The sequence below is a fragment of the Saimiri boliviensis genome, chromosome 20, assembly GCF_048565385.1.
Source record: "Saimiri boliviensis isolate mSaiBol1 chromosome 20, mSaiBol1.pri, whole genome shotgun sequence".
Lineage (NCBI taxonomy): Eukaryota > Metazoa > Chordata > Mammalia > Primates > Cebidae > Saimiri > Saimiri boliviensis.
Window position 1 is genome coordinate 16,490,102 of NC_133468.1, and position 15,229 is coordinate 16,505,330.

The 15,229-nt window shown below is 38.4% G+C and overlaps 1 protein-coding gene across 10 annotated transcripts in view; it reads right to left on the reverse strand.

Annotated features, from left to right (window-relative positions):
- Positions 1–15,229, reverse strand: part of TENM2 (teneurin transmembrane protein 2) — a 3,817,113-nt gene that overhangs the window by 1,495,071 nt on the left and 2,306,813 nt on the right. For all 10 annotated transcript variants that reach the window (XM_074390353.1, XM_074390351.1, XM_074390352.1 and 7 more), the window contains one exon: positions 7,090–7,526. The gene's annotated coding sequence lies outside the window, so the exon portion shown is untranslated. The remainder of the gene's footprint in view (positions 1–7,089; positions 7,527–15,229) is intronic.

Genomic DNA, 15,229 nt, shown 5'->3' on the forward strand with positions numbered 1-15,229 from the left:
TCTGTTTGATAGATAGAACCAAGTTTTCCTAGGGAAAAAAAATCTTGCTAGACTAAACTTAACACTTAAAAAAAATGGAGAACCCTTGAAATCCATCTTGTATTACAAGAGCAGTTTCTCAGTGTGAGATTCAATATAGTGTGAAACATTGAAGAGCTCACACTCTGGTCATTCACTGATGATGAAAAAGAAGTACAATGTCGAGTTTCAATTGCAGTCTGTAGGCAGGCCCCGTGGTATCCACTGACTGTTTGTCTCTTGGGAATGTCTTATTCATCAAATTATGACACTGGACCCAAAGGTAGATTTCAAATATGAGCATGACTATACTTTTTTTTTTTAAACAAAGAGTATTTAGTTTCCCTTGTAAATCAAATGAATGGCATAAAGATTTCAGTTCCAAAATTATCTTCTTCCACATCTACATATAATTAGGTGTTTTAATAGTGCAGAACAGGGTTTGTCAATATCAACACTATTGACATTTTGGGACTAGATAATTATTTGCTGAAGGGGTGGGGTCTGTCCTGTGCATTTTAGGATGTTTAGCAGCACTGCTTACCTTTACCTACTAGATGCCAGTAGCACTCCCCTACCACCAATTTATGACAACCAAAATGTCTATAGATATTGTTAAATGTCCCCTGCTGAGTAGAATCACCCCTGGTTGAGAATCATCGGATTAGAAGAGAGAATTCTATAGTTCTCTTGATAATTATGCATCTCAAACAATTATCTAGAAAACTTCCATTTCATCCTAAAATGTAGAAGCAGAATAATGAAATTTGCATTATGGCTCTGAAGTCTGAGAAGTTTCTCTTTAAATATAGTGTATCCACAAAAACACCTGCATCTAGGTCGGCATTTGAAATTCATGAGATTAATTGACTATATGAAACAGGTAGTAGAAAATAATCGCAGTGGGAGTTTGAAAAGGCAAGTAAGTCTCAAGATTAGAAGATGCTACCTTCTGTTTAAGGTTCTAGGGAACTACAGTCTAGTCCAACAGTGGCAAACGGCTTGGAAATAGCTGCCAACTCCAGCTGACTGGTAGTGGCTGGTGGAAGCCCTGTATTGAGGAGGATTCTGATGCTGCATCCAGGCTTGGCAGGAAAGAGGACTGTGATGAATTAGTGAGGTCTACCTTGGACAAGGCAAATGGAAATATGGGGGCTTATCTCAGACACTAGCCCTTTCCTTTCTAGTCATTTGAACTGATTTGCTCTCCAAATTATTTTAAGCACCTAATGAGACTGTGGTATGCTGTTTTTGTGCTGCATAAATAAATACATTTAAAAAAGAAAATGAATAAAATGATGATCATTTCTAAATATTTACTAAGCATCTCCTCTTCCTTCAGCACCTGTTTTGGGCTCTATAGGCATGCTACTGAATGACAAACATAGCTTCAAATATCGATCGAAACGTTCAAGTTCCAGTGGTCTGGCCTCCAATGCAAAAGAAACAAGCCACTCATTTAAAAAACAAACAAAAAAAAATCAACCACAGGGACTTGACCTCTCAGGAATGTAGAGTTTCCTCTAAAATTTGCATAATTATTTCCATTCTGTGTTATCTAGTATTCCTCTTAGTTTCTGAGGTTCCAAGAACCAATATTATATTAGGCCAATATCCCTTTGCATCTAGCCAGTGGTATGGACTTAATGTCTAAGAATGCTTTGCCAGCCAAGGCAAGTTGTATACTTCTTTAAGGCTGAAAATGACCATGCATAGGATAATGTTTGAGGAATGGGTGAACAGGAAGTAGCCAGTCATATGCAGGACACATCAAAATCCTTTGGAAGTTTCTTCCGAAATAACAATGTACATTATTATCTCTCCCACAAAATTTAAAAAGATACAACCACAAAATTTAAATAACTTCTTTAGATCAATACTAAATACATAATTATAAAAAGATTTACAAAATGATTTTCTAGGTACAAGCTACTTCTTTTTATTTCTGTGGCTAAGACTACCAGTTGGCTTGTTAGACCAGTAGCCAGTATTCAAAAAGAAGTTATGGTTTGCTCACTCTTTCCCAGTTGCTGCTCTTATAAATGAGAATGAAAATAAGCTCTTCCAAAGTGTGGGTTCTAGACTCCATCAATCAAGTGACAGTAAGCTAACACAGTCACAGTCTGGAAAGGCTCAATCCAAATTTGTATCTTGGCATAAAAATTGCAAGCGACATGTGAATAATCGAAACTATACATATTAAATCTTTAACTGCTAAGGTTCTGCTGTAGATAAGGTTGACATAAAACTTGGTTGACTTTATTTTTTTGTATCAGGATTGATCTAATTTCTCTGGTAGATATAAATAAAGACTGAGACAAATTGAGTGTGTAGCAAAGTTTACTGACCCCCAAGGCAAGCAAAACCTATTCCAATGAAAGAATAAGATTTGTGGGTTGGGGTTTTCAGATTGTCAGAGGGATATTAGCTCTGAAAAGATTAAAGCCTTGGGAATTGACTTGTATGTGGATATAAAAGGGCAAAGACAGCCCCATGTAAAGGTGGCCTCCCAAACCAGTGGCAAGACAGGGCTTCCAAAGTCAATGGCCACGAAAGCTCACTGGGAAATGTGATTGACCAGTTTAAACAAGTCATTGGCTTATCAGTTTAGGATTGATTGGCTGTAGAAAAGTTCAGCACAGACTGATCGTGGAGCCCCAAATCCACTGGCGGAATAGTCACAAGGTCACTGTGGGGCTATCTTTGGCCTACTCTGACTAATTATTTGAGAAAAAGTTGTTTTGCTTCCTTCTTGTAATATCCTGACCACTTGCTATTTTACACCCCCAAGGCTCAAGGGTCATGTGAAGATCAATTCACCTGCACAAGTTCAAGGTGCTTTGGAAATACCATGTTGCCCCCATGCTAATTTGTCATCTATGGCAGCTTCAAAAGGAATAATATATTTTACATATATATATATATATATATATATATATATATATATATACTTTTCACTTCATGGGAAAATCATCAGAAATAATGAGTGATTTTCTTCATGTGAAACATCTGTGGCAAGTTGTTCCACATTCTAGAAAACAAAGCTAGGGTTAAAACTTAGTAGAAAAGACAGAGAATGCTCAACATAACCAAAAGGGTTCCTTGGTCAAACACCTTGCTGTGCAGAATGGTTACCTGTGCAGCTCAGAATCGAAAATGAATCCAAAATAATGTCAAGGACAGAGCCCTTGAGGGGATTTCAAAGGTATAGTTAGATGCACATTGCAATTGAACTACTAATATTGGGTAAATGAGGGAGTAAAACAGATTATATGATTGGTTATAAGCTTCAAATATTTGAAAAGACTCCCATTTGAAAGAATACTTTGGGGCTTTTCCTTCCACAAGAAACATGTTTCATGTCATCCAGACACTAAGTAGATTTCTTTCACAAAAACTGTTACATTATCTGGGTAAACATGTCAATCAAAGACTACAACTAGCAATTTACAGCAATGATGCTACATTTAACATCTAGAGAGCACGATTCCAGTGGGAAATAGTATTTTTATTTACCTCTTTGTTACTAGAACAATTTTTTTTAAAAGGTTTTTACATAAGGAGTTTTGAAAGGGGAGTATTTATGTTATAACCCAAACAAATCTTTAAAACTTTGAGGTATTTTTATTGGACTGCTTTCTCTTTCAATTTAAGAGATAATTTCTCTAAAATACTATTTACCGAATTTTTCAATGTGTCCCAGAACAAACACTTGTTCTTATAATGAAGCTTTGGGAGAAGGGTGACATGATATATTATTCTGCTTGCCTGTTAAGGTTTAATCATTACTTATTAATTATCTTATTTTCATGAGATTTTCTCAAACTTAATATTCTATTAAGGTAGCATCTGTTAGAGGAATTATCTTGGTTTTTTTAAAGCAAATTTTAGCTGATTACCATGAATCTACATAATTAGAATTAGGTCTAATTATGTAGTGTAAATACATGTAATATATTTATAACATATAATGACATAATTATGATTCACAATAATGTTAAAAAACTCCTCCTTAAAATTAGTAAGGAAAATATGTTGCACAATCCCTCTCCAATTTATTAGCAATTTTACAATGTATGTTTCTTCTGTAGCTTCTAAACTGGAGCTTTGTCAAGACAATAAAATTAAAAATAAATATATTTTGAAGTTATTAACCCAAAAGAATGTTACCAAGCCTTCCTTTGATTTCAAAACCATAAATATTTACCAACCTTTTAAAAAATACATCTTAAAATGTTAATCCTAATAAGTATCCATTTCTAAAGCACCTTGAACCCAATGTTGAGTGTCCAGAATATCTAGCCAAGAGTTAATGTAAGACAGTTCTCACTTTGTCTTATAAATGACAGAAAATGTAACAAACTGTGATGAATTTTTGCTCAACTACTATTTGGAAATACAATGAGAAAAATTTGGGCAACACAGCTGCATTTTGTATCCTATATTAAGGATACAAAAACATTTCAAAATTATAGGACAAAATTATTCATTTAATTCACAAAATTGAATTGTAATATTGGGGTTCAGGGTGCCCTCACCTGCCCTGAGAGGATGTTTCTCCAGGTTCTTGGTCTCCTGCCCTCTCAGGAATGAGAGAGTGGACCATGGCATGGTGCGTAATAAATGCCAGACTCAAAAGTGTCTGTAGAAAGTGATTTATTGAGAGAGAGAGAGAGAGAGAGAGAGAGAGAGAGAGAGAGAGAGAGAAAGAAACAGGAGAAAGGGGGAAAGTAACAGCTAACTCTCACACTGAGGGAGGGAATCCAGAATCTCACACTGAGTGAGCAAATCCAGAAAGATGGAATCCAGGAGAGGAAAGCAGCTTCCACACTGAGCGGAAAGGAATAGCGAGAGATGGAGTTTAGGAGGGGAAGACAGGCTTCCACGAGAGAGTGTGGAAGGGGACTCCAGAGGGGAAATCCAGGAAAGAGAAAGACGGTTTCCACAAGAGTGTTCGTGGAAGGGGACCCAAACATGGAGTCTGAAGGGATGTGGACGAAGGGGACTTTTAACCTGGGAGGAGCCCTCAACTTCTCCAAGACCCCTGGCCAATGAAAGCAGTTCCTTAGAACTTCCACTGGAGTGATTGACTCTTAGTTTCTTCCCATGCTAGTGAAATTCATAAATTGTTAAATCTCTCGGATGGAGAGAGATGGGAGGGGAGCATGGCGCTGGGAAATTCTTGCCCTTAAAGCTACATCCCCTTGTGGATCCTGGAAAGAGAACACCTTCCCTCAGAAGGATATATTTGATTTGCTAAGGCAGGACTGACATTTTTCTGTAAAGGATCATAGTAAATATTTTAGGCTTAGAGGGTCATATAGTCTGTCGCTGCTATTCAAGTCTACTGCTGCAGCTCTAAAACAGCCATAGACTAACAAATGGGTGTGGCTGTGTTCCAATGGAACTTTATTTACTAAACAGGCAGCTGCTGCATGTGGTTTGATATGGCTCAGAGTTTGCTGAGTCCTGCACTGTACCGCAGTGGTTGAAAGAATTGATTCTGGAGTTTGTCCTCTATGTTTATATCTTTCTTTCACCATTTAATAACTTTGTGACCTAAGCTAACTTACTTTGGTTTTCTCATTTGTAAAGTGGTGGTAATAACTGCTCCTGTCACATAAGGTTGTTGTGAGGATAAAAAGGAAACAATTTATGTAGAGCACTTATTCCTTTGTAGACGGAATAAATTCTTGTTTATAGATATATAGCATGTATATGCAAAATATTTAGTATTCAACATTGCTTTTCAGATTTTTATAGCACAACTTTACACATTAAAATTTGAGAAGCACTGGTTTAGTTGTTGAAGCAAAAATGTTCATATGATAAATAATTTTTCCAAGGTAGTACACATCACAATGTCCAGATGAGCCTGACCTTATACATAAGACATAAACTGTATAAGTGTACTAAATGAATGATTGTACTGTGGTTCCTCCTTATCTGCAGGTGAGTACATCCCAAGACCCCCAGTGGATGCTTGAAACTGTGAATAGTACTGAACTCAATTGCTGTCCATCAAATCGCATTTCTGTTCATGTGTTCATCCACAAATTTAATAACCTTTCCATCTTAACTAAGCACTTGTCACGCACTGTGGCTGTAAGTTTTGCAGTTTGAGGTGTGACAGCAAAACCAGGATGAATTTTTTTTTCCTTCTTTACAATTTTGTGGATAAACTTGTTCTTACCATAGATCTTAATAACCCTTTTCAACTTTTTTTCTTTAAGACCTTTCACTGTTTCACATAGAATAAATATTTTATGGCTTTTCTTTAGCACATCTGAATTGTCACCATCACTACTGTTGTGCTTTGGAGCCATTACTAGGTAAAATAAGGATGCTTGAGTCGACCCACTGATAACTGAGATGGCTGCTAAGTGACTAATGGGCAGGTAGCATCTACAGAGTGAGCAAGCAGGACAAAGGAATGATAAACTATTCCAGTAGAATGCACATGTTATATTTTTAGAGGATTTTATGAAATATCCTATAAAATTCTTCTTTGACGATCATTGAACATTTCTTAAAGGATTTTCAGTGAATATATATTTGTCTCACCACTAAAAATGCACATCTTTTAAGGATAAGGTCTGTGTTTATATATACATATATATATATATATAGTCATATAAGTTATATATTTATTTATATTATATATATAACTTATATATGTTATATATGTTATATAAATATATAATATATATTTATATATGTTAGATATAAAAATATATACATATATTTATATATGTTAGATATAAATATACATATATTACATGTATATATAAATATATACATGTATATATATTTATATATGTTATATATAGAGATACTATATATATGACACTACATATACAGTATTTCCCATTATGCTTCTCATGTTTTTATGGACATCCCATTGGTCAAATATACATTTTTGACTATTAATAAATTAATTTTACAATTAAGTATGCAAGATTGTCAAAATTAATTCACCAGACTTTTCTTGATATCTTACAATCAATAGTTCAGATACTGTTATGAGGATAAGTGAGATAGCACCTTATGATTTTAAAATGGGGATCCTACCTGCTTTATCTTTCCAAAAGTTGTGAGGATTAACTGCATAGAGAGAGATCCAGGATGGCTGATTACTAGCAGCTCAGGATTGTAGCTCCCAGTGAAAGCACAGAGAATGAGAGGACGCCACACTTTCAGATGAATTTTTGTTGCTCACGGACCAGGAGATTCCCAGTGGAAAAGCTGCACAGGTCGCCAGCGTGACTCTTGTGGCGGGCGCAGTGGTTTTGCCAGTGCCTCGGGCCGGCAGTTCTTGGTGGAGAGTAAATGGGACTGGGTCCCCTTTTGGCTGACGTTTGGAGCTCCAGGAAGGCAGAGTTGCCTATTCAGCTGATTGAAGGACGGACTCAAGAAGGAAGCCAGACTGGTGATTCCCGGGCAGAAAAGCACCATCAATCTTAATGCCGCTGTTTTAGCCGGTGCAGTGGGTTGCTCAGATTCTGGAGCTGGGAATCAACAAGTTGGGTGTCAACTCAGAAAGATAATTAGAAAGTTAGTAATTATAAAGATGACAGATGGATGAATTTATAACGAAGGGAAGAAACCAGGGTAAAATGGCTGAGAATACCCCAAATCAGAATGCCTCTCCATCTACAGGGGATCACAGTTCCTCATCAGCAACAGAACAAGGCCTGATGGAGAACAAATGTGTTCCATTAATGGAAGTAGGCTTCAAAAGGTGGATGATAAGAAAATTCTGTGAGTTAAAAGAACTTGTTCTAACCCAATGCAAAGAAACTAAGAACTTTGAAAAAAAGGTTTGACGAAATGCTAACGAGAATAGATAATCTAGAGAGGAATATAAGTGAATTAATGGGGCTGAAAAACACAACACGAGAACTTTGCGAAGTATGCACAAGTTTTAACAGCCGAATTGATCAAGCAGAAGAAAGGATATCAGAGTTTGAAGACCAACTTAATGAAATAAAATGAGAAGACAAGATTAGAGAAAAAAGAATAAAAAGGAACGAGCAAAGTCTCCAAGAAATATGGGACTATGTGAAAAGACCTAATCTACGTTTGATAGGTATGCCTGAATGTGATGAAGAGAATGAATCCAAGTTGGAAAATACTCTTCAGGATATTATTCAGGAAAACTTTCCCAATGTAGCAAGGCAGACCAATATTCAACTCCAGGTAATACAGAGAACACCACAAAAATATTCCTCAAGAAGAGCAACCTCAAGGCACAGAATCATTAGATTCACCAGGGTTGAAATGAAGGAGAAAATACTAAGGGCAGCCAGAGAGAAAGGTCAGGTTACCCACAAAGGGAAGCCTATCAGACTCACAGCAGATCTCTCAGCAGAAACCCTACAAGCCAGAAGAGAGTGGGGGCCAATATTCAACATCCTTAAAGAAAAGAACTTTCAACCCAGAATTTCGTTTCCAGCCAAACTAAGCTTCACAAACGAAGGAAAAATAAAATCTTTTGTGAATAAGCAAGTACTCAGAGATTTCATCACCACCAGGCCTGCTTTACAAGAGCTTCTGAAAGAATCACTACACATAGAAAGGAACAACCAGTGTCAGCCTTTCCAAAAATATACCAAAAAATAAAGAGCATCAACATAATGAAGAATTTGCATCAACTAATGGGCAAAACAGCCAGCTAACATCAAATGGCAGTATTAAAGTCATATATTATTATTAATCCTAAATTTAAATCAACTAAATCCCCCAATGAAAAGATACAGCCAAAACCCATTGGGATGCTGCATCCAGACCCATCTCATATGCAAGGATACACAAAGGCTCAAAACAAAGGGACGGGGAAAGATTTACCAACCAAATGGAGAGCAAAAATAAATAAATAAACAAAAAGCAGGAATTGCAATTCTCGTCTCTGATAAAATAGACTTTAAAACAACAAAGATCAAAAGATTACCATTACGTAACGGTAAAAGGATCAATGCAACAAGAAGAGCTAATGATCCTAAATATATATGCACTCAATACAGGAACACCGAGATATATAAGACTTATAAAGAGACTTAGACTTACACACAATAATAGTGGGAGACTTCAACATCAATATTAGACAGATCAACGAGACAGAAAATTAACAAGGATATCCAGGACTTAAACTCAGATCTGGAACAACTAAACTTCAACATTTATAGAACTCTCCACTTCAAATACACAAAATATACACTCTCATCAGTACCACATCACACCTACTTACAGGTTTAAATGAAATATTGGTTGGCTGCTTGTTTGTTATTTTCTCCCCTCATTTTTTCCTGTCTCCATTACTAAGCACAATTATTGGTATAAAAGAGGTTTTCAATACCCATTTTTAGACTGCATTCTAGCCTGGGCAATAAAGCAACACTTTGTTCTCTCTCCCTCTTCTTCTTTCTCTTTCTTCCTCTCCTTCATTCTTTTTTTTTTCTTTCTTTCTCTCCTTTTTTTTTTCTTTCTTTTAAAAAAGTTCCATTATGTCCCAAATTGATCTCTAAGGTGATTCACACACACTATTCTTAAAAAGTAAGTGAGTCTGAGCTAATAGAATAATTTCAAACAAACAACAAAACCTGCATAATAGTGGGAAAAAATACGCTAATAAATAATTGATGCATAGTTCACACAATGTCATATGGTTTGGATCTGTGTCTCCACCCAAATCTCATATTGAATTGTAATCTCCGGGGTTGGAGGTGGGGCCTGGTGGAAGGTGATTGGACCATGATGCAGTTTCTAATGGGTTAGTACTATCCTTGGAGTGCGTCTCATGATAGAGTTCTCATGATGCCTGGTTGTTGAAAAGTGTGTGGCACCTCCCCACTTCCTCTCTTCCTCTTGCTCCCTCCATCTAAAACCAGCCTGCTTCCCTTGTGGCTTCTGCCATGACTGAAAGTTTCCTGAAACCTTACCAGAAGCCGTTATGCTTCCTGTACAGCCTGCAGAACTGTGAGCCAATTAAGCCTTTTCTGTGGCTGGGTTCGGTGGCTCATGCCTGTAATCCCAGCACTTTGGGAGGCTGAGGCTAGTGGATCGCCTTAGGTCAGGAGTTTGAGACCAGCCTGGCCAACATGTGCAACCTCGTCTTTACTAAAAATACAAAAATTAGCCGAGCATGGTGGCGGTAGCCTGCAATCCCAGCTACTTTCGAGGCTGAGGCAGGAGAATCGCTTGAACCCGGGAAGCAGAGGTAGCAGTGAGCTGGGATCGCGGCATTGCACTCAGCCTAAGTGACGAGTGAGACTATCTCAGAAGCAAACAAACAAAACCTTTTCGATATAAATTACCCACTGTCAGGTAATTTTTTTATAGCAGTGTGAAAACGAATACGAGTAACTAGTAAGTGTTCCATCGAAGATGAGTAGAGATTGTAGCAGATTGATATTAGCCTGAGTGTTGGGAGGTCTAAGCTTGCAGACCAACTCTAGAAAAATGATTTATCTAAGTGTGGACAAGGTAGCTGTCCCTAGGCCTTGGGTTACCTCATCTATCAGATAAATGAGCTTTTTGAATTCTCAGAACTGTGGAATCTATCAGACACAGAATTTCCCACTTCCCCCCGAGATCCTGAGTTGGGGGCAGGGAGGAGATGGAGAGCTTGACTTGGTATCTTCAGGTTCAGAGTGGTGTTCTTGGGGAGCCCCTCTTAACAATGAGCAATATATACTTTTGGAGCATGGAACCAGAAAGAAGAGAAACAAAGAACTGGGTTATTCCTCAGATCCATTTTGTAACCACACCAGACCAGTCCAATTCAACTTTTACAAAGATGCGAATGATTGTCCCATTGCCACAGACCCTCAGGTCGTATAACCTGAGCATACTCAAAGGAAGCAAGTGTGAAACCACAGGGGAGACTAAATGCTTGGGTGTGGACCTGGCACTGAATTAAGAAGTGGACACCACGCGGCGGGATCCAGGATCCACTCAGATTGAGTTCTGGTGTCATTCCACGGCAAGATCCAATCAGATCATGACAACACCACCTTATTGTACTATTCAATCAGATCACCCCTAATTCCCCTACGCTTATAAAACCCGACCCAGCCTCCAGCCTGGGGAAGCATTGCTTTAGGATCTATTCCTGGTGTCCTTCTCAACTTGTTGCAAGTAGTGCAATCTGCTTGCTACATCCTCCTGACTCTATCATTAGGCTGTCATTCGCCAAGTGACTGGTCCCACCATTGTGTGGGTAACAACTTCAGCTGTGCAGTCGATGAAATTCCAGGGACTCTCCCTAGACTGTTTCCTCTGGGCCTTTTTCTATGTTTGGTCTGGACACTTTCTCACACCTTGCTCTTTCAGCCCTGGGGCTATAGTCCCTTACATTTCCACAGTAATGCCAGCAGTTTAAATTTAGGTTTTAGGTGTCTTAAACAGCTTTTGTGACCTAAACACTTAGGACTGTATCTCCTTACCAAATGTTGTCTTTCCTTTATCCCATTCTCTCAAAGTACTGCTTGGGGGCTCACCCTTATCCAAGAAGCCATTTCCACCTAAAGTATAATATTAAAGTTTAGTAAAGCATTAACCAACTGAGATAATCTGCTTGTATTTTCACAGCAGCTTTCACATTTTCAGGATGACTCATAAGTGGTGAATTTATATACTTACTGTTGTGGAGGGAAGCTGTGAGAGGGAACACATTTTAAGGAAGTGGGATCATTTAGCTCTTCAACATTTACACTTTGAAATTCCTCTAGTAGTCTGGGATGCTGTTGTATAGTTATTGAAATATCTTGCCATTCATCCAAGTATGTACTGATGTGACATACTTGGATGAATGGCAAGATACTGAATGACAGCAGTAACATTGTTGGAAATGCAGAATCTTAGGCCCCTCCCCAGTCCCACTGAAACGGAATCTGTATTTCAACAAGATCCACTAATCATGATTCTTAGAACACTGAAGTTTGCGAAGCAATGATATACCACATAGGCAAAATGCTCTCCTGTTTGGACAGATGCATTAGTAACATTGCCTTTACAAAGAGGGTGGAGATAAATAATGTTCAAGCACAACAGGCTGAATCTCATCAGTGAACACACAATTCCTCTAGTCAACACTGCACCTCCTGCCCTTTGGGAGAATTCTGTACCATCCATAAATAACTGGGGCAATGGAAGATACATGAAAAAGCACATAGAGTTTGTAATCTGTACCTGACTGCTTCTGCTCTAACTTCCTCTTTTTTGACTTGTCCTATTTACCCACATGCCTGTGCTCCCTGGGGAGATTAAAGACAGTCTGGGGAGAAAAAAAAGATGTTATACATCTTTCCTTTCTTCCCATCTCAAACTGTTCCCTCATCCCCTAGTACCTAATATAGTACAGTCTACATACATGGTATTAAAGAAATATTTTTTGAACTTTTAATAAAGAATTAATAGAGACAAGTTTACTATGAAAGATGCTTGTTCTACCCACAAGAAACAAAGCAAGGGAAATACATATACTGCATTGCCAAAGAACAGAGAACTACAATCTTTGACCTTGGTTTTGTTAACAAAGCTTAATTAATCCCAGTGTTTTTATGTAGTCTGTGGCTGCTTTTGTGCTACAGAGATGGAGTTGAGGAGTTGGAACAGAGATTAGATGGACCATACTGACTAAAACATGTACCATCTGGACATGCACAGAGAAAGTTTGCCAACTCCCATCACAGAGCTCAGGCCTGGGACCTTAAAGCCACTCAGCACTTGATTGTGTAGGGTGCCACTTCTGACCTCCTTGGGCTGGTTAACTCAGCAGGGATGACCTGAATTGCACAAGGCAAGGATTTAATTGAGGTATGAAAAGTCCTTTCGGGAGAAGCAAAAGTAGCCAGCAGAGAGTCTCCTTCCTGGTCTTTCAAGCCCAGACCCTTTTTCATAGAACATTTAATAAAACATTTGAGTAGCACCAAAGTTTAACTTACACTTTGATGATCAAAACACGTTCTCCTCCCTCATCTTCCTCTAAACGATATGTAATTGAGTAAATTCTAGAAAAGCATTCATACAGCTTGTTCTGTGAACCTTAAAATTCCCCAGTCTGGCCTCCTCTCTGGTCTGCCTTCATGTTTGTGCCCACAAATCTTCTGAACGCCCAAAGGAAAGGAAAACCTCTCTGCAAGATCTCTCTCTAGAGCTCTGCTTAAATTAAACTTCTATACTCTTCAAAATGCTTTGTACCATCTCACCAGGCAAAGCATCCGAATATCTTCCTGATATGTGAGATTTTTGTCCCCTAAACGTAATTGAAGATTCTATTGCATTTTCTTGTTTTTGTATGCCAAGCCAAATATCATCTAATTTATCCATCAGAGTTCAATCAGAAAAGTGGATACCTAATATCAAACATTTAATAAAATGTGTTAGTAGCACTTCATTTATATTTCAGTATTTATTATTATTATTATCATTTTTGAGACAGAGTCTCGCTCTGTCCCCCAGGCTGGAGTGCTGTAGCACAATCTTGGATCACTACAACCTCCGCCCCCCGAGTTCAAGCTATTCTCCTGCCTCAGCCTCCCAAGTAGCTGGGGATTACAGGTACCCACCAACACACCGGGCTAATTTTTGTGTTTTTAATAGAGACAGGGTTTCACCATGTTGGCCAGGTTGGTCTTGAAATCCTGACCTTGTGATCCATCCATCTCGGCCTCCCAAAGTGCTGGGATTACAGGCGTGAGCCACCACGTCCAGCCATATTATGACTATTACTATTCTTTTGCTTTGAATATACTGCTACTGAACACTGAGAGATTTCTAAGATATACTTTCTCAGACAGATTTTTGCCATTTATCAGTTGGAATCAGTAGAACAGGTTGGAGCCAAGCTTGTGCCTCTACTTCCAGTCACAGCCTCTCATCTTTGTCTCTCTTCTTTGGGAATTAGAATCAGGAGCATGGTTGCTCTCTCACAACTCCCCCCACCCCCTAGGAGGACACACACCTCATCTAATGGGGCCAGCTAGAGCAGCTCTTGGTCATTTTTGCTTCTACCTGCATAAATTTGAAATGTCCCAAGAACCACTATTCTAAATGTAAATTTTAAGTCTTTTTCAAATCATTTACCTTTCTGTGTCAAGGATTTGCTAAAGAAAGTGCATTACATGGATATAGATTTCCGTGAATGTTTCCAACGTTGGTTACATAATTCTTCATGAGTCACTTTGATTATTTTAAATGTATGTGGACAGATCAAATAGAAAGATGGCAGTGGCCCTGAACCCAGCTACGTCTTATTGCCTGCCAATATGAATGAGCCAACTTTGTTAGAGTTAAATGTGAGTTACAGACCTTCTTCTCACACACTCAGTAACAGGTTACAGTAAAAACAAGTGCCAAGGCAAATTCAGCTCAACATATAGGCGTTTATTAGCATGCAAGCATAGGACAGTCATACATCTCAGTGCCAGGCTTCTATCCTTTTAAGTGCGCCAAGAGTGTCCTGAATAAACCACATGATTAAGGCAGGTGCTTTCAGCAGGATTTGGCTAACCACAGAGTAGGAAGACCTAATTAATCAGTAACCTAATAACCTGGGCATACCATCTACTGTTTTCTCTCAATTCTTAATTTCTTGCAACATCAGGGAGAGCCCCTGCAATATTTTACCAGTTCATGTGTCTTGCACATCACAGATTTTTCAATGACATTCTTTTAATCCCTTTCGTTATTTAATAAGACCCCAGTGTTGTTCATAAAGATAGCTGAAGTTCCTATAATAGCTGCCTCTGGACTGTGACCTTTTTTGTGCAATGTGTGTACCTGATTAGGGTAACTAACTGCACTGCTATATAGTTTGAATGTTTGTCCTCCAAAACGCATGTTGAAATGTGGGCCCCAGTGTTGGAGGTGGGGCCTAATGTGATGTGTTTGGGTCATGGGAACAGATCCCTAATGAATGGCTTCATGCTGTTCTCAGAGTAATGGGTCAGTTCTCACTCTACTATTTCCCATGAGAGTTCCTCCAAGAGCTGGTTATTAAGAAGCTGGCACCTTCCCTTTCTTTCTTTTGATTCCCCTCTTACCATATGATCTCTGCATATGCTGGTTTCCCTTCACCTTCCTCTATGAATGAAAGCAGCCTAAGACCCTTGTCAGAAGCAGATACTGATGCTATGCTTCTTATAGATCCTGAAGAACCATGAACCAAAGAAAACTTTTTCTTTTGTTTTAGGCAGAGTCTCACTGTGTC